We start from the raw sequence: 24,427 nt of genomic DNA on the forward strand, positions 1-24,427 counted from the left end.
TTGCTCAACACGTGGGGCGTGAGGTCTCCACAGTACATCGATGTTGTCGCCAGTGGTCGGCGGAAGGTGCACGTGCCCGTCGACCTGGGACCGGAATGCAACGACGCACGGATCCACGCCAAGACCGTAGGATCCTACGCAGTGCCGTAGGGGACCGCACCGCCACTTCCCAGCAAATTAGGGACACTGTTACTCCTGGGGTATCGGCGAGGACCATTCGCAACCGTCTCCATGAAGCTGGGCTACGGTCCCGCACACCGTTAGGCCGTCTTCCGCTCACGCCCCAACATCGTGCAGCCCACCTCCAGTGGTGTCGCGACAGGCGTGAATGGACGGACGAATGGAGACGTGTCGTCTTCAGCGATGAGAGTCGCTTCTGCCTTGGTGCCAATGATGGTCGTATGCGTGTTTGGCGCCGTGCAGGTGAGCGCCACAATCAGGACTGCATACGACCGAGGCATACAGGGCCAACACCCGGTATCATGGTGTGGGGAGCGATCCCCTACACTGGCCATTCACCTCTGGTGATCGACGAGGGGACACTGAATAGTGCACGGTACATCCAAACCGTCATCGAACCCAACTTTCTACCATTCCTAGACTGGCAAGGGAACTTGCTGTTCCAACAGGACAATGCACGTCTGCATGTATCCCGTGCCACCCAACGTGCTCTAGAAGGTGTAAATCAACTACCCTGGCCAGCATGATCTCCGGATCTGTCCCCCATTGAGCATGTTTGGGACTGGATGAAGCGTCGTCTCACGCGGTCTGCACGTCCAGCACGAACGCTGGTCCAACTGAGGCGCCAGGTTGAAATGGCATGGCAAGCCGTTCCACAGGACTACATCCAGCATCTCTACGATCGTATCCAAGGGAGAATAGCAGCCTGCATTGCTGCGAAAGGTGGATATACATTGTACTAGTGCCGACATTGTGCATGCTCTGTTGCCTGTGTCTATGTGCCTGTGGTTCTGTCAGTGTGATCATGTGATGTATCTGACCCCAGGAATGTGTCAAAAAATTTCCCCTTCCTGGGACAATGAATTCACGGTGTTCTTATTTCAATTTCCAGGAGTGTATTAATTTGCCATTGAAGATCATGTCGATGTCTCCGCGGTTGGATCAGAAATAAACGTGTGTAGAGGTTGAGATTCTTCAGTCAGTGGTAGCAAACGAATGGACAGAAATCTAGAGAGAAAATCACCATTAATTGAGAGCGTAAAAGTTACACGATAGTTATCAGCCTCAGACCTCTTTCCATTTTTGATGATCGTAGCAATTAATGCGACTCTGAGGTCATCAAGAATGTTTCCGTTGTCCATAGTTTATTGATGAGCAAATCCATATGTTTATATTGATAGAGACAACTTTCCCTAAAGAACACAGCAGGGATACTGTCTTGCTCCAAATCTTTCTTGTTTTTAAGCTTTCGGGCAGCATCTTTGACCGCTTGAAGAAAGGATACATTAGCAGTATGCTACGATACTGACTGATGTGGCATCTAATTTGTCGTTTCTATTCAAAAGGTCTTGAAAGTGTACATTACACCATGTGCATGAAAGAAAGAGAAACGTAAAACTTCTTTGAAATCGCGCAATTGTTTCGTTGCGAGTCATAAGTTTGAAAGTTGCGTCAGAGGTGCCTACAACCTTCCTCTGTAACGACTGAAAAGCGAGGCGCTCTGCGAGTTCATCCTCGGGGTCGGCGACGCTTCGGACAGCAAGGTGCCGACACGTGCGAAAAAAGACCACAGACCAGAAGTTCATCTGAGGGTCAGGTGAGTTCATGATATCATATTGACGTTAAATATCGCCGCAGTTCTGCCCAATGCCGTAGTGGACGTGGCACACGATGGGGATGACGTCACACACCCTCTTACTCACGTTTAAGTCCTTCTTTTGACGTCTGTGATGGTAGGCACTATAGCATGCCATGAGGCACCACTCATCAGAAAGGGTGTCGAAATCTCTGACAGGTACAGTTTGGATGTGTTCAATGGATGTGCGTAGGTGGCACCGAAGGTACTGTCGAACTGGAGGGGGGGGGGGGGGGGGGAGGCAGGGGATGGGGACGTTGTAGGAATTATTTGGTGGCATATTCGCGTACATATCAATGTCGCAACCCTCCGTGATCACGCCAGAGGAGGGCAAAAAAACGTGAAAACCCTTTGCTGCTTCGGATCACGTTCTATTCTCGTCGAAGGTTTTCGATCGGTCCCTTGTGGCCCCATCCCGTACACTAGAGAAAAAAAGGTGATTGCACTACACTCAAAAGGGAACGTCGTATCAGGACTCAAACCGTGTGAAATAGGCTGCAAGAGGCGCAACTTCACTCCTGACGTCCATGGCGACGTCCGTCTTTGGAACCACGAAAGCATGCAGCGCGGTACAGATCACGCAGCCTTCCCCTTGAAAGGTGAGTCTTAAGGGGGGGGGGGGGGGACGGTGTAGAAAATGTCGAATGTTGTGAAGAATGTAGTTCTGTTGCTCACAGCACTGCGTGGTATTGTTTTCGACAGCGAAATATGTGGGAATCAAAGACCCAGGGAAAGATTTCACTGTCGCCCTTATGCCACACCGTCAGGATAATTCTGTGCAGCGGTGTGTCTGAAATATTTCCCTCAGATATCCACAAGAAAACAGCGTCATTTCAACGCTTGGTGTCGCAGTTTTGACCTCCATCGCAGAGGCGACTAAGAAGGAGTGAAATGTAAGAGGGAGCGTGACGACATTCCCATTAGCCGGCCTCTGTGGCTAGAACCGCTCTGCTGCTACGGTCTCAGGTTCGACTCCTGCCTCGGGCATGGATGTGTGTGACGTTATTAGGTTAGTTAGGTTTAAGTATTTCTAGGTATAGGGGACTGATGACCTCAGATGTTAAGACCTATAGTGCTTAGAGCCATTTGAACCATTTTAACCTTCCCATACTGCGACACGGCCACGATGGCCTAGAGCAGAATTGTGGTAACAGTTGGTGCCAATTTGACACCATTAACCCGCCTTAGCCCTGACATGAACATCTGGAGTGTGGTCTTTTTTTCGCATATGTCGAAGGCAAGGATGTCGTCGCTGAGCGATAACCTTTTCCACCATTTTATTTCATAAGAGGATGCCGCAGTCACTCAAACCTTCGATCGAGCGATGAATATTGAGACGTGAAACACACGCTCAAGGAGTCCTCCCTCGGACGGTGGTGTGTGTGTTTGTCCTTAGGATAATTTAGGTTAAGTAGTGTGTAAGCTTAGGGACTGATGACGTAAGCAGCTAAGTCACATAAGATTTCACACATATTTGAACATCTTTTTTGACTGTTCAGAGATATCACTACACCCGAACAGAGATGTAAACAACCATGCATGAGCAGCGCCTATCAGACGGAGGGGGTCCGACAGCCGATCAGTTCCAGTCATCCCAACAGGATGCCGGCACGGTAGCTCAGCGTGTTCGGTCAGAGAGCCGGTTTGCCTCTGTAATAAAAAACTGAGTAGAAGGATCAACCACCGAGCTTGAACCGGATGTATTGCGACGTCCGCAACGACCAAACACAACGATAAAAAAAAAACAGGAAGAAGGTACCTGGATCCTGTTGTCTGCAGTTCAGCCATGCCTAGACAATCAATACCGCGGTTTGATCACGTGCGCATTGTTACCTTGCGCTAGGAAGGGCTCCCAACAAGGGAAGTGTCTAGGCGTCTAGGAGTGAAGCAAAAGCATGATGTTCGGATATGGAGCAGATACAGAGAGATGAGAACTGTCGATAACATGCCTCGCTTAGGCCGCCGAAGGGCTAGTACTACAGTGGATGACCGCTGCCTACGGATTATGGCTCGGAGGAACCCTGACAGCTACGCCACCATGCTTTTCGTGCAGCCACAGGACGTCGTATTAGGACTCAAACCGTGTGAAATAGGCTGCATGAGCCCCCATCTCGTGGTCGTGCTGTAGCGTTCTCGCTTCCCACGCCCGAGTTCCCGGGTTCGATTCCCGGCGGGGTCTGGGATTTTCTCTGCCTCGTGATGGCTGGGTGTTGTGTGCTGTCATTAGGTTAGTTAGGTTTAAGTAGTTCTACGTTCTAGGGGACTGATGACCATAGATGTTAAGTCCCATAGTGCTCAGAGCCATTTGAACCATTTTTGGGCTTCATGAGGCGCAACTTCACTCCTGACGTCCATGGTGACGTCCATCTTTGCAACCACGAAAGCATGCAGCGTGGTACAGAGGGGCCCAACCACATGCGTGATGGACCGCTCAGGATTGGCATCGTGTTCTCTTCACCGATGAGTGTCGCATATGTCCTCAACCAGACAATTGTCGTAGACTTGTTTGGAGGCCACCTGGTCAGGCTGAAAGCCTTAGACACATGTGTATGCCTTCACACTTTTCATTGTCTAGAGTCAAGTACCACTTTTTGCACCATGCAGACATCTTGCCTATTCAGTTTATATTTCGTTTTGATCAGCTGATGACATTAGATGACACTGAACGACACGACAGAATCATCTGCAAACGAAGTAAGAGGATTGCTCAGTTTGTCTCGTAAGTCGTTTATGTAGATCAGGAACAACAAAAGACCTATAACACTGCCTTGGGGAACGACAGACATTACTTCTGTTTTACTCGATGACTTTCGGTCACTTATTACGAACTGCGACCTTCCTGACCGGAAATCAAGAATCCAGTCACACAACTGAAATGAAATTCCATGCATCCAATTAATATAGGTGTCGCCTGTCAGGAACCGTTTGAAAAGCCTTCTGGAAATATAAAAATATGGAATCAATATGACGTCCACTGTCGATAGCATTCATTACTACGCGAGAATAAAGAGCTAGTTATGTTTCACAACAATTACATTTTCTGAATTCGTGTTGGTTATTTGCCAATAGATAGTTTCCTTCGGAGTGTTTCGTAATGTTAGAGCCCAGAATATGTTACGAAACCCTACTAACATGGATCAGAAATTCAGCGGATTACTACTGTTGCCTTTCTTGGATATTGGTATTACTCGTGCAACTTTCCAGTCTCTGGGTACAGATCTTTCTAAGGGCGAGCTTTTGTATTTGACTGCAACGTGTGCAGCTACTGTTTGGAAGAGTCGTGCAGTGACAGCCAAGTTAGGTTTTTTGACTTTGCTGCGTAGCTATGATGGTTAATCGGAATATTAATCCACACAAATCAAAAGAGTTTTGTATCACCCCGGTTCCCAGAATTCCTGAAGATGTTGACTGTGGATATTCTATCACAGACACAGTACCTTTGGCTGTTCATAGATGTCACTAAACCCGCCTAAAGATGTAAACGACCATGCATCATCAGCGCCTATTAGACGGAGGGGGTACGACAGCCGATCTGTTTCAGTCATTCCACAAGGAAGGAGGTGTATGGCTCGTGTTGTCTGCAGTTCAGCCATGCCTAGACAATCAATACCGCGGTTTGATCACGTGCGCATTGTTACCTTGCGCTAGGAAGGGCTCCCAACAAGGGAAGTGTCTAGGCGTCTAGGAGTGAAGCAAAAGCATGATGTTCGGATATGGAGCAGATACAGAGAGATGAGAACTGTCGATAACATGCCTCGCTCAGGCCGCCCAAGGGCTAGTACTACAGTGGATGACCGCTGCCTACGGATTATGGCTCGGAGGAACCCTGACAGCTACGCCACCATGCTTTTCGTGCAGCCACAGGACGTCGTATTAGGACTCAAACCGTGTGAAATAGGCTGCATGAGCCCCCATCTCGTGGTCGTGCTGTAGCGTTCTCGCTTCCCACGCCCGAGTTCCCGGGTTCGATTCCCGGCGGGGTCTGGGATTTTCTCTGCCTCGTGATGGCTGGGTGTTGTGTGCTGTCATTAGGTTAGTTAGGTTTAAGTAGTTCTACGTTCTAGGGGACTGATGACCATAGATGTTAAGTCCCATAGTGCTCAGAGCCATTTGAACCATTTTTGGGCTTCATGAGGCGCAACTTCACTCCTGACGTCCATGGTGACGTCCATCTTTGCAACCACGAAAGCATGCAGCGTGGTACAGAGGGGCCCAACCACATGCCTGATGGACCGCTCAGGATTGGCATCGTGTTCTCTTCACCGATGAGTGTCGCATATGTCCTCAACCAGACAATTGTCGTAGACTTGTTTGGAGGCCACCTGGTCAGGCTGAAAGCCTTAGACACATGTGTATGCCTTCACACTTTTCATTGTCTAGAGTCAAGTACCACTTTTTGCACCATACAGACATCTTGCCTATTCAGTTTATATTTCGTTTTGATCAGCTGATGACATTAGATGACACTGAACGACACGACAGAATCATCTGCAAACGAAGTAAGAGGATTGCTCAGTTTGTCTCGTAAGTCGTTTATGTAGATCAGGAACAACAAAAGACCTATAATACTGCCTTGGGGAACGACAGACATTACTTCTGTTTTACTCGATGACTTTCGGTCACTTATTACGAACTGCGACCTTCCTGACCGGAAATCAAGAATCCAGTCACACAACTGAAATGAAATTCCATGCATCCAATTAATATAGGTGTCGCCTGTCAGGAACCGTTTGAAAAGCCTTCTGGAAATATAAAAATATGGAATCAATATGACGTCCACTGTCGATAGCATTCATTACTACGCGAGAATAAAGAGCTAGTTATGTTTCACAACAATTACATTTTCTGAATTCGTGTTGGTTATTTGCCAATAGATAGTTTCCTTCGGAGTGTTTCGTAATGTTAGAGCCCAGAATATGTTACGAAACCCTACTAACATGGATCAGAAATACAGCGGATTACTACTATTGCCTTTCTTGGATATTGGTATTACTCGCGCAACTTTCCAGTCTCTGGGTACAGATCTTTCTAAGGGCGAGCTTTTGTATTTGACTGCAACGTGTGCAGCTACTGTTTGGAAGAGTCGTGCAGTGACAGCCAAGTTAGGTTTTTTGACTTTGCTGCGTAGCTATGATGGTTAATCGGAATATTAATCCACACAAATCAAAAGAGTTTTGTATCACCCCGGTTCCCAGAATTCCTGAAGATGTTGACTGTGGATATTCTATCACAGACACAGTACCTTTGGCTGTTCATAGATGTCACTAAACCCGCCTAAAGATGTAAACGACCATGCATCATCAGCGCCTATTAGACGGAGGGGGTACGACAGCCGATCTGTTTCAGTCATTCCACAAGGAAGGAGGTGTATGGCTCGTGTTGTCTGCAGTTCAGCCATGCCTAGACAATCAATACCGCGGTTTGATCACGTGCGCATTGTTACCTTGCGCTAGGAAGGGCTCCCAACAAGGGAAGTGTCTAGGCGTCTAGGAGTGAAGCAAAAGCATGATGTTCGGATATGGAGCAGATACAGAGAGATGAGAACTGTCGATAACATGCCTCGCTCAGGCCGCCCAAGGGCTAGTACTACAGTGGATGACCGCTGCCTACGGATTATGGCTCGGAGGAACCCTGACAGCTACGCCACCATGCTTTTCGTGCAGCCACAGGACGTCGTATTAGGACTCAAACCGTGTGAAATAGGCTGCATGAGCCCCCATCTCGTGGTCGTGCTGTAGCGTTCTCGCTTCCCACGCCCGAGTTCCCGGGTTCGATTCCCGGCGGGGTCTGGGATTTTCTCTGCCTCGTGATGGCTGGGTGTTGTGTGCTGTCATTAGGTTAGTTAGGTTTAAGTAGTTCTACGTTCTAGGGGACTGATGACCATAGATGTTAAGTCCCATAGTGCTCAGAGCCATTTGAACCATTTTTGGGCTTCATGAGGCGCAACTTCACTCCTGACGTCCATGGTGACGTCCATCTTTGCAACCACGAAAGCATGCAGCGTGGTACAGAGGGGCCCAACCACATGCCTGATGGACCGCTCAGGATTGGCATCGTGTTCTCTTCACCGATGAGTGTCGCATATGTCCTCAACCAGACAATTGTCGTAGACTTGTTTGGAGGCCACCTGGTCAGGCTGAAAGCCTTAGACACATGTGTATGCCTTCACACTTTTCATTGTCTCGAGTCAAGTACCACTTTTTGCACCATACAGACATCTTGCCTATTCAGTTTATATTTCGTTTTGATCAGCTGATGACATTAGATGACACTGAACGACACGACAGAATCATCTGCAAACGAAGTAAGAGGATTGCTCAGTTTGTCTCGTAAGTCGTTTATGTAGATCAGGAACAACAAAAGACCTATAATACTGCCTTGGGGAACGACAGACATTACTTCTGTTTTACTCGATGACTTTCGGTCACTTATTACGAACTGCGACCTTCCTGACCGGAAATCAAGAATCCAGTCACACAACTGAAATGAAATTCCATGCATCCAATTAATATAGGTGTCGCCTGTCAGGAACCGTTTGAAAAGCCTTCTGGAAATATAAAAATATGGAATCAATATGACGTCCACTGTCGATAGCATTCATTACTACGCGAGAATAAAGAGCTAGTTATGTTTCACAACAATTACATTTTCTGAATTCGTGTTGGTTATTTGCCAATAGATAGTTTCCTTCGGAGTGTTTCGTAATGTTAGAGCCCAGAATATGTTACGAAACCCTACTAACATGGATCAGAAATACAGCGGATTACTACTATTGCCTTTCTTGGATATTGGTATTACTCGCGCAACTTTCCAGTCTCTGGGTACAGATCTTTCTAAGGGCGAGCTTTTGTATTTGACTGCAACGTGTGCAGCTACTGTTTGGAAGAGTCGTGCAGTGACAGCCAAGTTAGGTTTTTTGACTTTGCTGCGTAGCTATGATGGTTAATCGGAATATTAATCCACACAAATCAAAAGAGTTTTGTATCACCCCGGTTCCCAGAATTCCTGAAGATGTTGACTGTGGATATTCTATCACAGACACAGTACCTTTGGCTGTTCATAGATGTCACTAAACCCGCCTAAAGATGTAAACGACCATGCATCATCAGCGCCTATTAGACGGAGGGGGTACGACAGCCGATCTGTTTCAGTCATTCCACAAGGAAGGAGGTGTATGGCTCGTGTTGTCTGCAGTTCAGCCATGCCTAGACAATCAATACCGCGGTTTGATCACGTGCGCATTGTTACCTTGCGCTAGGAAGGGCTCCCAACAAGGGAAGTGTCTAGGCGTCTAGGAGTGAAGCAAAAGCATGATGTTCGGATATGGAGCAGATACAGAGAGATGAGAACTGTCGATAACATGCCTCGCTCAGGCCGCCCAAGGGCTAGTACTACAGTGGATGACCGCTGCCTACGGATTATGGCTCGGAGGAACCCTGACAGCTACGCCACCATGCTTTTCGTGCAGCCACAGGACGTCGTATTAGGACTCAAACCGTGTGAAATAGGCTGCATGAGCCCCCATCTCGTGGTCGTGCTGTAGCGTTCTCGCTTCCCACGCCCGAGTTCCCGGGTTCGATTCCCGGCGGGGTCTGGGATTTTCTCTGCCTCGTGATGGCTGGGTGTTGTGTGCTGTCATTAGGTTAGTTAGGTTTAAGTAGTTCTACGTTCTAGGGGACTGATGACCATAGATGTTAAGTCCCATAGTGCTCAGAGCCATTTGAACCATTTTTGGGCTTCATGAGGCGCAACTTCACTCCTGACGTCCATGGTGACGTCCATCTTTGCAACCACGAAAGCATGCAGCGTGGTACAGAGGGGCCCAACCACATGCGTGATGGACCGCTCAGGATTGGCATCGTGTTCTCTTCACCGATGAGTGTCGCATATGTCCTCAACCAGACAATTGTCGTAGACTTGTTTGGAGGCCACCTGGTCAGGCTGAAAGCCTTAGACACATGTGTATGCCTTCACACTTTTCATTGTCTAGAGTCAAGTACCACTTTTTGCACCATACAGACATCTTGCCTATTCAGTTTATATTTCGTTTTGATCAGCTGATGACATTAGATGACACTGAACGACACGACAGAATCATCTGCAAACGAAGTAAGAGGATTGCTCAGTTTGTCTCGTAAGTCGTTTATGTAGATCAGGAACAACAAAAGACCTATAACACTGCCTTGGGGAACGACAGACATTACTTCTGTTTTACTCGATGACTTTCGGTCACTTATTACGAACTGCGACCTTCCTGACCGGAAATCAAGAATCCAGTCACACAACTGAAATGAAATTCCATGCATCCAATTAATATAGGTGTCGCCTGTCAGGAACCGTTTGAAAAGCCTTCTGGAAATATAAAAATATGGAATCAATATGACGTCCACTGTCGATAGCATTCATTACTACGCGAGAATAAAGAGCTAGTTATGTTTCACAACAATTACATTTTCTGAATTCGTGTTGGTTATTTGCCAATAGATAGTTTCCTTCGGAGTGTTTCGTAATGTTAGAGCCCAGAATATGTTACGAAACCCTACTAACATGGATCAGAAATTCAGCGGATTACTACTGTTGCCTTTCTTGGATATTGGTATTACTCGTGCAACTTTCCAGTCTCTGGGTACAGATCTTTCTAAGGGCGAGCTTTTGTATTTGACTGCAACGTGTGCAGCTACTGTTTGGAAGAGTCGTGCAGTGACAGCCAAGTTAGGTTTTTTGACTTTGCTGCGTAGCTATGATGGTTAATCGGAATATTAATCCACACAAATCAAAAGAGTTTTGTATCACCCCGGTTCCCAGAATTCCTGAAGATGTTGACTGTGGATATTCTATCACAGACACAGTACCTTTGGCTGTTCATAGATGTCACTAAACCCGCCTAAAGATGTAAACGACCATGCATCATCAGCGCCTATTAGACGGAGGGGGTACGACAGCCGATCCGTTTCAGTCATTCCACAAGGAAGGAGGTGTATGGCTCGTGTTGTCTGTAGTTCAACCATGCTTAGACGCTCAATATCGCGGTTCCATCGCGTCCGCATTGTTACTTTGTGCCAGGAAGGGTTCTCAACAATGGACGTGTCTAGGCGTCTCGGGGTGACCCAAAGCTATGTTGCTCGGGCGTGAAGGAGATACAGAGAGACGGGAACTGTAGATAACATACCCCGCTCAGGCCGCCCAAGGTTTATCACTGCAGTGGATGATCGCTACCTACGGATTGTGGCTCGGAGGAACCCCGACAGCAACGCCACCATCTTGTATAATATTTTTTATGCAGCCACAGGACGTCGTATTACGATTCAAACTATGCGCAGTAGATTACATGACGCGCAACTTCACTCCGACGCCCATGGCAAGGTCCATCTTTGCAACCACGACACCATGTAGCGCGGTGCAGATAGACCCAACAACATGCCGAATGGACCGCACAGGATTGACAACATGTTCTATTCACCGATGAGTGTCGCATATGCCTTCAACCAGACAATCTTCGGAGACGTGTTTGGAGGCAACCAGATAGTGCTGAACGCCTTAGACACACTGTCCAGCGAGTGCAGAAAGGTGTAGTATCCTTGCTATTTTGGGGTGGCATTATGTGGGACCGACGTACGCTGCTGATGGTCATGGAAGGTGCCATAATTGCTGTACGATACGTGAATGCCATCCTCCGAGCGATAGTGCAACCGTATCGGCAGCATATTGGCGAGGCAAGTTTTGGATATTTGTGGTAAGGATTATTAGACCAAACTGCTGAGGTCATCGGTCCATAGGCTTACACACTAATTAATCTGACTTGAACTAACTTACGCTAAGGACAACTTACACATCCATGCCCTAGAGAGGACTCGAACCTCCAGCGGGAGGAGCAGCGCGAAGCGTGACAAGACGCTCTAGACCGCAAGGCTACCCAGCGCGGCACGCTCGTCGTGCACGTCTTGTGAATGACTTCTTTTTGGATAACGACATCGCTCGACTAGAGTGGGCAGCATGCTCTCCAGACATGAACCATATCGAATATGGCTGGGATAGATAAAAAGGGTTGTTTATGGACGACGTGACCCACCAACCACTCTGAGGGATCTACGCCGAATCGTCATTGAGGAGTGAGACAATCTGGAACAACAGTGCCTTGATGGACTTGTAGATAGTATGCCACGACGAAATCAGTGCGAAAGGACATTGAAATGCCCTGCTTAACCCGCAGAACAGGACAGATAGAGTAAATTGTCTTGCAAATAATAGATTTTAGCTACCAATCGTCCTTTCTAAATTTTATTGACAGTTCTAGATTTTTAGCTAGAAACTAGCCATTCTCAATTCACTATCATTTTCATCAATGCATGTAGTGCCTGTTGGTCGGGCTTCATCCACAGTTCATTGAATACGAGAGGAAAATACGTTTATTTCCAAAATCTATTCAGAGGAGCTAAGTAGCTTGCATGATCGAGGGTACGACTTTGTGACAGAAATGCCAGAGAAACGAACAACGATGAAGATGTTATACAAGGAAAGGGCAAAGTTGCAGGGAAGTGAGAGGGATCCAGAGGCAAGAGGAGAGATTGGACTTAAAGCAGAGCTATTAACTATGAATCATGGCAGCAGTTTCTTGTTAAACGAAGATAAATCAGGAGACAGGATAATACTTTTTTGTGGAAGAGCAGGGGAGAGGCTCTAGGAAGTAAACGAGACTCTTTTTTGGATGGTACGTTCAAGAGATGTAGAAACAGTTTGCACAGGTATATACAGTTCATGCAATTTTGGAAGTAATAAAAATGAGACTAATATCGACTCAGTTGCATTTGCATTATTACCAAATAAAAGGAAAGAGACATACATCCGACTTTTCAGAAATGTGCTGGAAAATATTCCAGAATGGAAACCTGCAAGTGTGACTGTAGATTTTGAGTCAGCAGCGATTTCTGCAATTATACATATGTTACCGACTTCCTGAGTGCATGGACGCTATTTACACATAAGAAAGTCTCTCTGGAGGAAAGTACAGGAGCATCGACTCACTAGCGATTATAAAGAAAATGAAGAAGTGAGGTAACAAATTCATATATGTGCTGCGCTGGCGTTTCTACGGCCTGAAGATGTATGTGATGGCCGGCTGGTGATACATTCACAGGCATCGGATATTCCTCGGCTTTCTGATTTTTTCGACTATTTTGTAGAGAGATAGTTGGAAAATGAAGAAACGCTATCCGCCTTTTGAGCTGCTATAAACGGCTTCATCGAACAACTGATTCCGGAGAGGCGTGGCCACCAAGAGCTGTTGCACAGCGATTTGATTCACGGATCCAGTTATATGGCTCCTTCCGTGTATAGCGATTTTACGACTATGACTTCTGGAGCCTGAAGATGAAAAAAATGTAATGCTGTAACAGGTAGCACATAAGAAGTTCATAAAATAAATTTCTACAATACATAAGGTTGTTGGTAAAATATTGCATCAAGACAAACAATAAATGGTTTACTGAAAAAACTCCCGCGGAAGCAGGACACCTTTTAAGACATAACAGCAAAAGCAATTCACAATTTCTCTTTATGAATAAGATATTAAAAACCCAGTACAATAAAAGGTATCTTTCAGGTGTTACAAAATTTCAGTGACATCAGAGGTGCGTGGAAACTACAGCTAAGATCGAGCTTGAATGCCGATGTCACCTGGAACAAATAATAAAATATTTAACTTAAATTCGCCGAAGAACTGGAGTATACTGATAAAAACAGCGACCGCGCTATCGGTTACAATTCAAACTGGCTGCCGCCAAGGCGTCGTCCCCCAGTTAAACGACCAACTACAACGGACGGCGCGTACGGCTGATTATACCATTGAAGCCGGCCGCTGTGGTCGAACGGTTCTAGGTGCTTCAGTCCGGAACCGCGGGACTGCTACGGTCGCAGGTTCGAATACTGGCTCGGGCATGGATGTGTGTGATGTCCTTAGGTTAGTTAGATTTAGTTTTAAGTCTAGGAGTCTGATGACCTCAAATGTTAAGTCCCATAGTGCTTAGAGCCATTTGAACGATACCACTGAAACAACAAAATAAAACCACAGAGGAACTGGGCATATCCAGAGTAACACAATCAGAAAAATTTCAAAACAGGAATACGGGCACAAGGGACCCACAAGCCATTCACATTCAGAATTAACCACTTTCAATATGTGCACTACTTTGTCATTGATAATAAGTGCAAATAGGCGTATTACTGCCATAGGAGGAAGTGGTAATATACTCAAATATGTAAGAAGCTGGTCATAGTGCTAAATCATGTCCTCGTAACTTAACTCATAACATAACCCTACAGCCGATTAATTATGTTATATACATTCCGTAAACACACACTCAATAATTACAATATGACAGGACTCTAGCACACAATAAATTTTTCATCATTAAGCCCCTGCTTGTTTACCACTGAACACATTACCTAAATAACAGCAGACAGCGAGAAAATCGAACCTGTAGTTATTTCGGAGTGTACAGACATGCACTTAGATATACATTTCTTGCCCGTATCTCAAGTTCGTCCAAAACAGGCAATCCTCATTCACTTCAATAATCTATGCACCAGTGGTCGACATGAAACAGTTAACATGGGCTTCCAAACACTGGGAGAGCCGTGAACTGCCAACAGCACGAATTTCAGTATGCAAATATAGAGCAGGACTTAAAGGACCTGAGAAATTCCCACCGTTTGATTCTGTAGCGTATGCGGTTGCAGGCTGATAGATTCTAAAGCCACTTTCACATGTTCACATCGTTTTGCAGGGCAGATGAGGCCATCGCCCTCTCACTAGACACAGTGCACACTAGCCGACCGTACGCACGTCTCCGTCACTGCCCATATGACAAAAAAGGCCATAACGTGGGCAAAGAGCGAGCGCCGACAACCAGACTGCACAGCGGAGAGCCAACCAACCGACCAAAACCTGCCCTCTCCGCACAGCGTCCTGCGCTTAGATAGCCGAAAAGCGACCAAAGAGGAAAAGCGGCCACGCGATACAGAGTCGATTGCAGAGATCTTACATGAATACAGAGGAGCGACTTGCGTCAACGGCGCCACGTATCAGACATACATTACAGACGAAGGCTGTAGGCACCTCTGACTCAACTTTCGAACTGCGTAATGAGTGACAGGTACGGAGTTTCAAAAATTTTATACTGTTTTTCTGTGCAGTACCATCCTGTACACCAGACCAAAAAATGGTGATCCCACGACCATTCAAATAGGTGAGATCACGTTCAGTGGGGTAGCAGCAGAGCGATGTCCTTAGAGTAGGGCTGAGTCTTCTCTTTCAGAAGTATCTTTGAGAAGTGAATGGCCATCTTAAGATCTAATTCAAGTGAGACATTTTTTTAAACAATGTACTGCCCTGTCAGCTCTGAATAAAGCTAAAATGCTTTACATTTCTTGAAGGCATCCACGACTGAATCTTCATCTCTCAAAATTGTTCATGCACATCAGCCTTGGTATCCAGGTAAGTGCAGTTTCTTGCAGGCGGAGCTATAATTATTTTATCAAACGTCCAGAGTTTCTTCCTAATTTTCATCCAGCCAGTCAAGATGGTTAACCTACTGATACTTCGTGTGCTGAAAATATTACTGATTTGAATGGTGACTAACGATCTTAGTGGTATTCGGGATACTCATTAGTGAGTTTTCCGCTCACTAGCTGTTCAGTGATCAATTAAAAATGTGATTTCCGCGTGTCCTTTGCTTCAAATGGATAGTCAATGTCATCACAGATCATATTATTCGATGGTCAGTCCATCAGTCAGTAATGCTTCTTAGAGTACTTAACGTTGACCTCGGGCGCCTACATTTACATGATATATGAGATACCAGTGATAGTGGACAACTTTTATCAATTCTGAATAAGGTTACCACAGAGTAAAGTCAAAATTCACAAGTAATTAACACATGGAACAGGTGTGGGGTAGCAAACTAGCCTGTGAAAGGATAATACCGGAGACTCCGTTTTTCCTAGCAACTGCACTTGCTTTATTTGACTTCTGGGTTGTTTGCCGTCGCTGGTACAAATGAATTCCCTAGCTTCCATGTATTCATGTGGCTTGAAAGGACACCGTTAACAAAATGGAGGGAAACCACATCATCCTTAAAGTTTTGGTCACCAGCTCATCAGTGCCCCATTTGCAAATGAGTTTGGTATTTGATTAGGAAACCCTCTCAACTTTTGCCCTTTACACCCTACGGAAGATGAAAGGAAACTTTCACAACCAGTTGGGAGGTTTTAACGATGAAATGCCTGGAGCTTACGAAATACTAATTATACCAGCAGATGTTTCGTTTAATACTGACGAGAGACGTAAGGTAAGGAAACCTCCTCTACGATGTTCCGTTTCATTTTTCTCTGCGTATAATGACTCACATTACTAATAGTTTCTAATGTACTTCCGTAGTTCTACATTACTCAGTAGTTGTGTCTGACGTTAATAGGAAATAAAGTATAATAAAAGAGTGGTCGGCGATTATTTATTTTATAATGTTTGGAGCACTAACTAAAGTTAACCACTCACGATTCTTTCGCTTGTTACAAATATTTCATGGTGCTCAGCTTTAAACTTTGGACGTTAACAGTGTTTACTTCACAGCACAGTTAGTCCTCTAATCTTCATATTGCTAAAACCCTTCTAGAGATTTTTAAACTTTTGGTACGCTATGCGCTAATGTTGGATCTGGACGTGCTACGGAAGCAAAATGCCTAGGTCCAATACAGAAGCTGTAGAAGTCAAGGAAATGAAATGAAAGAAGTTAATAATATCTCGTGAGGTGACTTCAACAGGTGCAGAAAATTACATAATGGGAACAGAAATCGTTATAAATAGGAAAGTAGAACAAGGAGTGAGTTACTGTGATTAGCTCTGTGCTGAGAGTATTCTCGTCAGAATCGGCAGCAAATCAACGTCAACTATAGTACGGAATACATATCGATATCACAAAATATATGAGGGGGAGGGAGGGGTAGCTGTATGTTAACGTTACAGGAGAAGAAACGGTGCTCGATATTGAAAACATAGGGAACCGGATATTAGAGTTATTATTTGACCAAGCTTTGGAAGAATTGTGATCAAGCAAAGTAGAAGGCAAAAGTCCTGCGTTCGATTCCCGTTCCGGTACACAGTTCTAAACTGCTAGAAAGTTTCAATGTAGAACGAATATGACACATTCCTTCAGAATTTCTAAAATCATTGGGGAAAATTTGTTGAATCTATGAGCCTGGAGATGTCATTAGGCTTTCGGAATCAGGAAGAGAGCAAAACCAGGTAAATGAGAGAACCATCGCACTATACAACTTAAGTACTCTTACACCCAAGTTACTGACAGGATTAATACACAGAGGAACGGGAATGAAAATCGAAAATCTGTTAGATATCTTTCAGTTTAGCTACGGAGAAGGTAAAGGCACCAGATGGGAAGTTCTGATAAAGCGCTTGATTACGGAAGCGAGACTTAAGAAAATTGAGGACTTTTTCATACGTTTCTCTGTCTGGAAAAAGCTTTGACAACGTAAAAACGCTCCAAGATGCTCGAAATTCTGAGAAAAAATATCATATGCTATATGGTAAGAAGGGTAATAGGCAATGTGGGCAACTAAGAGTGAGCAATAAGAATGGAAGATCGAGAGAAAAGAGTATAAGGCAGCGAAGCAGTCTTTCTGCCCTAATGCTCAACCTGTATATGGCAGAAGCAGTGACTGAATGACTCAATCTCTGCGCTCTTGTTCGGTACTTAATAGTGGAGGAAAACTTCTACGAGCCTTGGATGGTTCTTCTAAATAACCTCGAGGCTACCAATCGGAGGATTTAATATGGAGGTTGGTGTGCCTTTTACTGTTTATATGTGGCTCCGCATGTGGGCTAGTAGACTGATATCTATACGAAATGTTACCTACAGTTTATTTGAATGCTGTCTGACAATACCTAAAAATTCTTAAATTGGCCAATAGCAAATAAATCTAAAAATTGTAGAGCCCGTAACAGACGATATTTCCGTTAGGAAAACTACATCTTATACAGGTATTTCGGACGTATACCTTCGGACCATCTTTAGAGTATGGTGGCTGACGGTAAGGCACCTAGAACGTCCTAGTACGCTATAGTAAAACGTCTGAGCAGCTTTAAGTACCCTTTCATCAGCCTCTAAACTCATACTGAGGATGGCCGGAAGATGTGATAAGATTTCGTGAATAAAGCCGTTTCGATCGCTAGATATATTTTCATTTTTTTACCGTTTAACGAATGACGACAAGCTTGGCAATAGGTGTTATTGCAACTGACAGTAAACATTGCATTATAAGTTCTATAGTGTGCTCTGATGTTACCAGGGGCCGAAACGTGTGTTTTTCGGTGGCTTGTGGTTTACGGGCAATCAGCGTCGAGGTTAACAGAGCTGACACGAAGATTAATAGAAATGAATGTGCTTAAAAAGTAGAAAATGCAGTAAAAGAAATAAAATGCAATCTCTATTAAATTGCACTCACTCTCTCCCATTTCCTCTATTATCGCACACTGAGTTACACTGGCTCATGCCATAGAACAGAACATGAAAAATGAGGAGATATTCGAGAATTGTCAATTAAAACACAACTACGAGAGTTGGAACTTAAATAGTGGCAACTATTTATTCACAACCGATAGAAAAGAGTTACATGTTTGCACTCGGTACTTTCCTTGAAAGTAGTCACCAGTGTTATGTAGAACCCGTTGCCAGCGATGAGGAAGGCGTAGCATACCGTTAGCAGAGCCAGTTCTGTTGATGGTGCGAATGGACTGCCTGTCGAGTCTCTGGAGCAGTTGTGAAGCGAATGTCACGAAGTGATTCCTTCATCTTCGGAATCAAATCGAAGTCACAAGAACTTAAGACCGGAGAGTATGCTGAATGGTACAGTACTTCCCAGTGCCATCCACCGAACAGAGGAGCCCTCGCATTATCATGCAAAATGATTTGTGGGTTGCGCAGGAAGCGTCACCGCTTCTTTCTCAAAGCTGGTCGCAGGTGATGCTCCAAAAACAAACAGTAGTACTGTGATTAGACGGTCTGCCGTGGAGAAACGTAATGCGTTAGGGTAACGCCATCAGAGTCGTGCATGATAATCACCATAGCTTTAGACCACTCCATTCGCACCATCGACAGAACAGGCTGTACTAACGGTATACTACGCCTTCCACATCGCTGCCAACGGTTTTTACACAGGACTGGGGACTACACTGAAGGGCAGTAACGGGTGCAAACATGTAACTCTCTTGTATCCGTTGTGAATAAATAGTTGCCACTATTAAAGTTACAACCCTCGTACTATTAGAGGAAACCTAAAAGAAAGTCACAGGAGTATGTGGCTGGGCGACCACTCCCAAAAAACACGGATGAGTCAGCCACCCACCAAACATATTAAAAACTGTCACCCTAAAATATTAGGGAGTAAGTCGCACATTGTAAAATGCGTAAAAAGATGTTACCACTTTCGAATCACTGTCACTTAAAATAGCGGACAAAACGGTTGACAAATGGGCTGCTGTAGTCCTGTCTGAAATAAAATACAACTACTAAAATGTGTCACACCGTGATCTGCTCACCGAAACGTAATAACAAATGCAAACCTATTAAGACTTATTCGCAAATATTCTTAATGATGTTATTCATTTAGGGAATTTATTAGGAAGCGGAAGAGTGGAGATTGGAGATTTGCGAGGTAGCTTGTCCCCTGGAAATTGAAATAAGAACACCGTGAATTCATTGTCCCAGGAAGGGGAAACCTTATTGACACATTCCTGGGGTCAGATACATCACATGATCACACTGACAGATCCACAGGCACATAGACAAAGGCAACAGAGCATGCACAATGTCGGCACTAGTACAGTGTATATCCACCTTTCGCAGCAATGCAGGCTGCTATTCTCCCATGGAGACGATCGTAGAGATGCTGGATGGAGTCCTGTGGAACGGTTTGCCATGCCATTTCCACCTGGCGCCTCAGTTGGACCAGCGTTCGTGCTGGACGTGCAGACTGCGTGAGACGACGCTTTATCCAGTCCCAAACATGCTCAATGGGGGACAGATCCGGAGATCTTGCTGGCCAGGGTAGTTGACTTACACCTTCTAGAGCACGTTGGGTGGCACGGGATACATGCGGACGTGCATTGTCCTGTTGGAACAGCAAGTTCCCTTGCCGGTCTAGAAATGGTAGAACGATGGGTTCGATGACGGTTTGGATGTACCGTGCACTATTCAGTGTCCCCTCGACGATCACCAGAGGTGTACGGCCAGTGTAGGAGATCGCTCCCCACACCCTGATGCCGGGTGTTGGCCCTGTGTGCCTCGGTCGTATGCAGTCCTGATTGTGGCGCTCACCTGCACGGCGCCAAACACGCATACGACCATCATTGGCACCAAGGCAGAAGCGACTCTCATCGCTGAAGACGACACGTCTCCATTCGTCCCTCCATTCACACCTGTCGCGACACCACTGAAGGCGGGCTGCACGATGTTGGGGCGTGAGCGGAAGACGGCCAAACGGTGTGCGGGACCGTAGCCCCGCTTCATGGAGACGGCTGCGAATGGTCCTCGCCGATACCCCAGGAGCAACAGTGTCCCTAATTTGCTGGGAAGTGGCGGTGCGGTCCCCTACGGCACTGCGTAGGATCCTACGGTCTTGGCGTGGATCCGTGCGTCGCTGCGATCCGGTCCCAGGTCGACGGCACGTGCACCTTCCGCCGACCACCGGCGACAACATCGATGTACTGTGGAGACCTCACGCCCCACGTGTTGAGCAATTCGGCGGTACGTCCACCCGGCCTCCCGCATGCCCACTATACGCCCTCTCTCAAAGTCCGTCAACTGCACATACGGTTCACGTCCACGCTGTCGCGGCATGCTACCAGTGTTAAAGACTGCGATGGAGCTCCGTATGCCACGGCAAACTGGCTGACACTGACGGAGGCGGTGCACAAATGCTGCGCAGCTAGCGCCATTCGACGGCCAACACCGCGGTTCCTGATGTGTCCGCTGTGTCCGGAGCAAGTATGGTGGGTCTGACACACCGGTGTCAATGTGTTCTTTTTTCCATTTCTAGGAGTGTATATATAAGTTGCGTCACCCCTTTTCAAAGCTTTCCTTAACACTAACGTCGAATGTCCATGTTACGTAAATAGCGTAACCCATTAGATTGTTAACCCTCAGAAATACGTACACAACCGTGCATGCGAAGCAGTGAGTAAGACAGCTGATCAGTTCCAGTCATAACTTCAGTAGTTCCGCCATAAGGTCACTTCCGGATGTTGATCGTATCCGCATTGTGTCTGGAAGGGTTCTCAACAAGGGAAGTTTCCGGAAGTCTCACAGTGAACCAAAGCGATGTTATTCCGAAATATCGATGACTTACCTCGCTCAGGACGCCCAAAGGCTACTATTGGAGCTGATGACCTCTACTTACGTATTTTAGCTTAGAGGAACCCTGAGAGGAACGCCACTGTACTGAATAATGATTTGAGCAGCTACAAGATGTAGTGTTTCGACTCAAACTGTACGAAATAGAATGTGTGGTGTGCAACTTCATCCCCAACGTTCATGTCGAGACACCATGCAGCGCGGTACAGATGGGCCCAAAAACACGCTGATGGACTCGTCAGAATTGGCATTAGGGTCTATTCACGGATGAGACCCGGACATACGCTATGGAGGTAGTCTGGCTTGTCAGTCAGAACATCTTAGACACAAAGTGTACCGAGCGCAGCAAAGTGGTGGTTCCCTGATGTTTTGGGGTGGCATTATGTGGGGCCAAATTACGCCACTGGTGGTCACTGAAGGCAATCAAACGGCTTTACAATACAGCAATGACATCCTACGACGTTCATCGCAACCAAGTCGACAGCATTTCAGAGGATTCGAAACCGCGCGACCAGTACTGTCGCAGGTTCGAATCCTGCCTCGGGCATGGATGTGTGTGATGTCCTTAGGTTAGTTAGGTTTAAGTAGTTCTAAGTTCTAGGGGACTGATGACCTCCGATGTTAAGTCTCATAGTGCTCAGAGCCATGTGAACCATTTTTAGAAAAGGATTCGTCTTAATGGACTTCAGTTCAAAATGGTTCAAATGGCTCTGAGCACTATTGGACTTAACATCTATGGTCATTAGTCCCCTAGAACTTAGAACTACTTAAACCTAACTAACCTAAGGACATCACACACATCCATGCCCGAAGCAGGATTCGAACCTGCGACCGTAGCAGTCGCTCAGTTCCGGACTGAGCGCCTAGAACTGCGAGACCACCGCGGCCGGCTGTAAGGCAGTTCTCGCCCTCATCGTGCACATCTTGTGAATGCTTCCTTGTTAATAACGAAATCACTAGAACAGAATGATCAGCATGTTCTCCAGACACGAACACTCTTGAACATACCTGGGACACGCTGAAAAGAGCTGTTTCTGGACGAGATGGCCCACCAACTAACCTGAGAGATCTATGCTGAATCTTCGTTGAGGAGTGGGACAGTCTGGAACTACAGTACTTTGGCGATCTAGTGGAAGTTATACTACGATGAGTACAGGCATGCATCAGTGCAAGAGGACGTATTACCGGGTATTAGAAGTACTGGTGAATTCTGCAATCTGGAACACAAACTCATAAAATCTATTTTGCTACCAAAGAAAACAGGTGTTGACAGATGTGAAAATTACCTAACTGTCAGTTTAATAAGCCACGGCTGCAAAATACTGACACGAATTCTTTACAGACGAATGGAAAAACTGGTAGAGCTGACCTCGGGAATGATCAGTTTGGATTCCGTAGAATCGATGGAACACGTGAGGCACTACTGACCCTACGACTTACCTTAGAAAGCAGATTAAGGAAAGGCAAACCTACGTAGGCATTTGTACACGTAGAAAAAGCTTTTGACAGTGTTGACTGGAATACTCTCTTTCAAATTCTGAAGGTGTCAGGGGTAAAATACAGGGAGCGAAAGGCTATTTACAATTTGTACAGAAACCAGATGGCAGCTATAAGAGTCGAGGGGCATGAAAGGAAAGCAGTGATTGGGAAGGTAGTGAGACAGGGTTGTAGCCTATCCCCATTGTTAATCAATCTGCATATAGAGCAAGGAGTAAAGGAAACAAAAGAAAAATTGGGGGTAGGAATTTAAATCCATGGAGAAGAAATAAAAACTTTGAGGTTCGCCGATGACATTGTAATTCTGTCAGAGACAGCAAAGGAGTTGGAAGAGCAGTTGAACGGAATCGATAGTGTCTCGAAAGGAGGATATAAGATGAACATCAACAAAAACAAAACAAGGATAATGGAATGTACTCGAATTAAATCGGGTGATGCTGCGGGAATTAGGTTAGGAAATGAGACGCTTAAAGTAGTAAATGAGTTTTGCTATTTGGGGAGCAAAATAACTGATGATGGTCGAAGTAGAGAGGACATAAAGTGTAGTCTGGCAATGGCAAGGAAAGCATTTCTGAAGAAGAGAAATTTGTTAACTTCGAGTACATATTTAAGTGTCAGGAATTCGTTTCTGAAAGTATTTGTGTGGAGTGTAGCCATGTATGGAAGTGAAACATGGACGATAAACAGTTTAGACAAGAAGAGAATGGAATCTTTCGAAATGTGGTGCTACAGAAGAATTCTGAAGATTAGATGGATGGATCACATAATTAACGCGGAGGTACTGAATAGAATTGGAGAGAAGAGAAACTTGTGGCACAACCTGACTTGAAGAAGGGATGGGTTGGTAGGGTATATTCTGAGGCATCAAGGGATCACAAATTTAGCATTGGAGGGCAGCGTGGATGGTGAAAATCGTAGAGGAAGATCAAAGGATGGGTATACTTAACAGATTCAGAAGGATGTAGGTTGCAGGAGGTACTGGGAGATGAAGAAGCTTGCACAGGATAGAGTAGCGTGGAGAGCTGCATCAAACCAGTCTCTGGACTGAAGACCACAACAACAACAGCACAACTTGGAATTTTTTGTTTTTATGAGCCATAAAGAGTGCTAAAAGGTTGCTTTTGTGCATCTTGGTTCAAAATGGGAATGAGTACTATGGGACTTAACTTCTGAGTTCATCAGTCCGCTAGAACTTAGAACTACTTAAACCTAACTAACCTAAGGACATCACACACATCCATGCCCGAGGCAGGATTCGGACCTGCGACAGTAGCAGTCTCGCGGTTCCAGACTGTAGCGCCTAGAACCGCTCTGCCCTCCCGATGCCGGCTTTGTGCATCTCTATTTCACTTTTAGATAAAGGGTCAGGAACTCTTAGAACCGCCGTAATACAACACTTTATTTTCTTTTTTTTGGTGAGTGCATAATGGTTTAATGAAACGCAAAGGCAAAGCGGAGAGTGTACGATGACAAACTAATTAAAATTAAAATATATCTGCAGGAATATTACCGCAAAATGTGCAGTGTCTCACGGAGGGAGTAAACAGAACGTTGAAAAAACATAAAACATCCCCATCTTTCCATCCGTCACTTGGAATGAGCGACGGCAGCACTGAATGTATGGAGGGGAGCGAGTCAGCAAATAGCATTCTTTGATTATATTCCGGTGTTGTCAACACGAGGCGGAATACAA

This window comes from Schistocerca gregaria, chromosome 4 (assembly GCF_023897955.1).
Source record: "Schistocerca gregaria isolate iqSchGreg1 chromosome 4, iqSchGreg1.2, whole genome shotgun sequence".
NCBI lineage: Eukaryota > Metazoa > Arthropoda > Insecta > Orthoptera > Acrididae > Schistocerca > Schistocerca gregaria.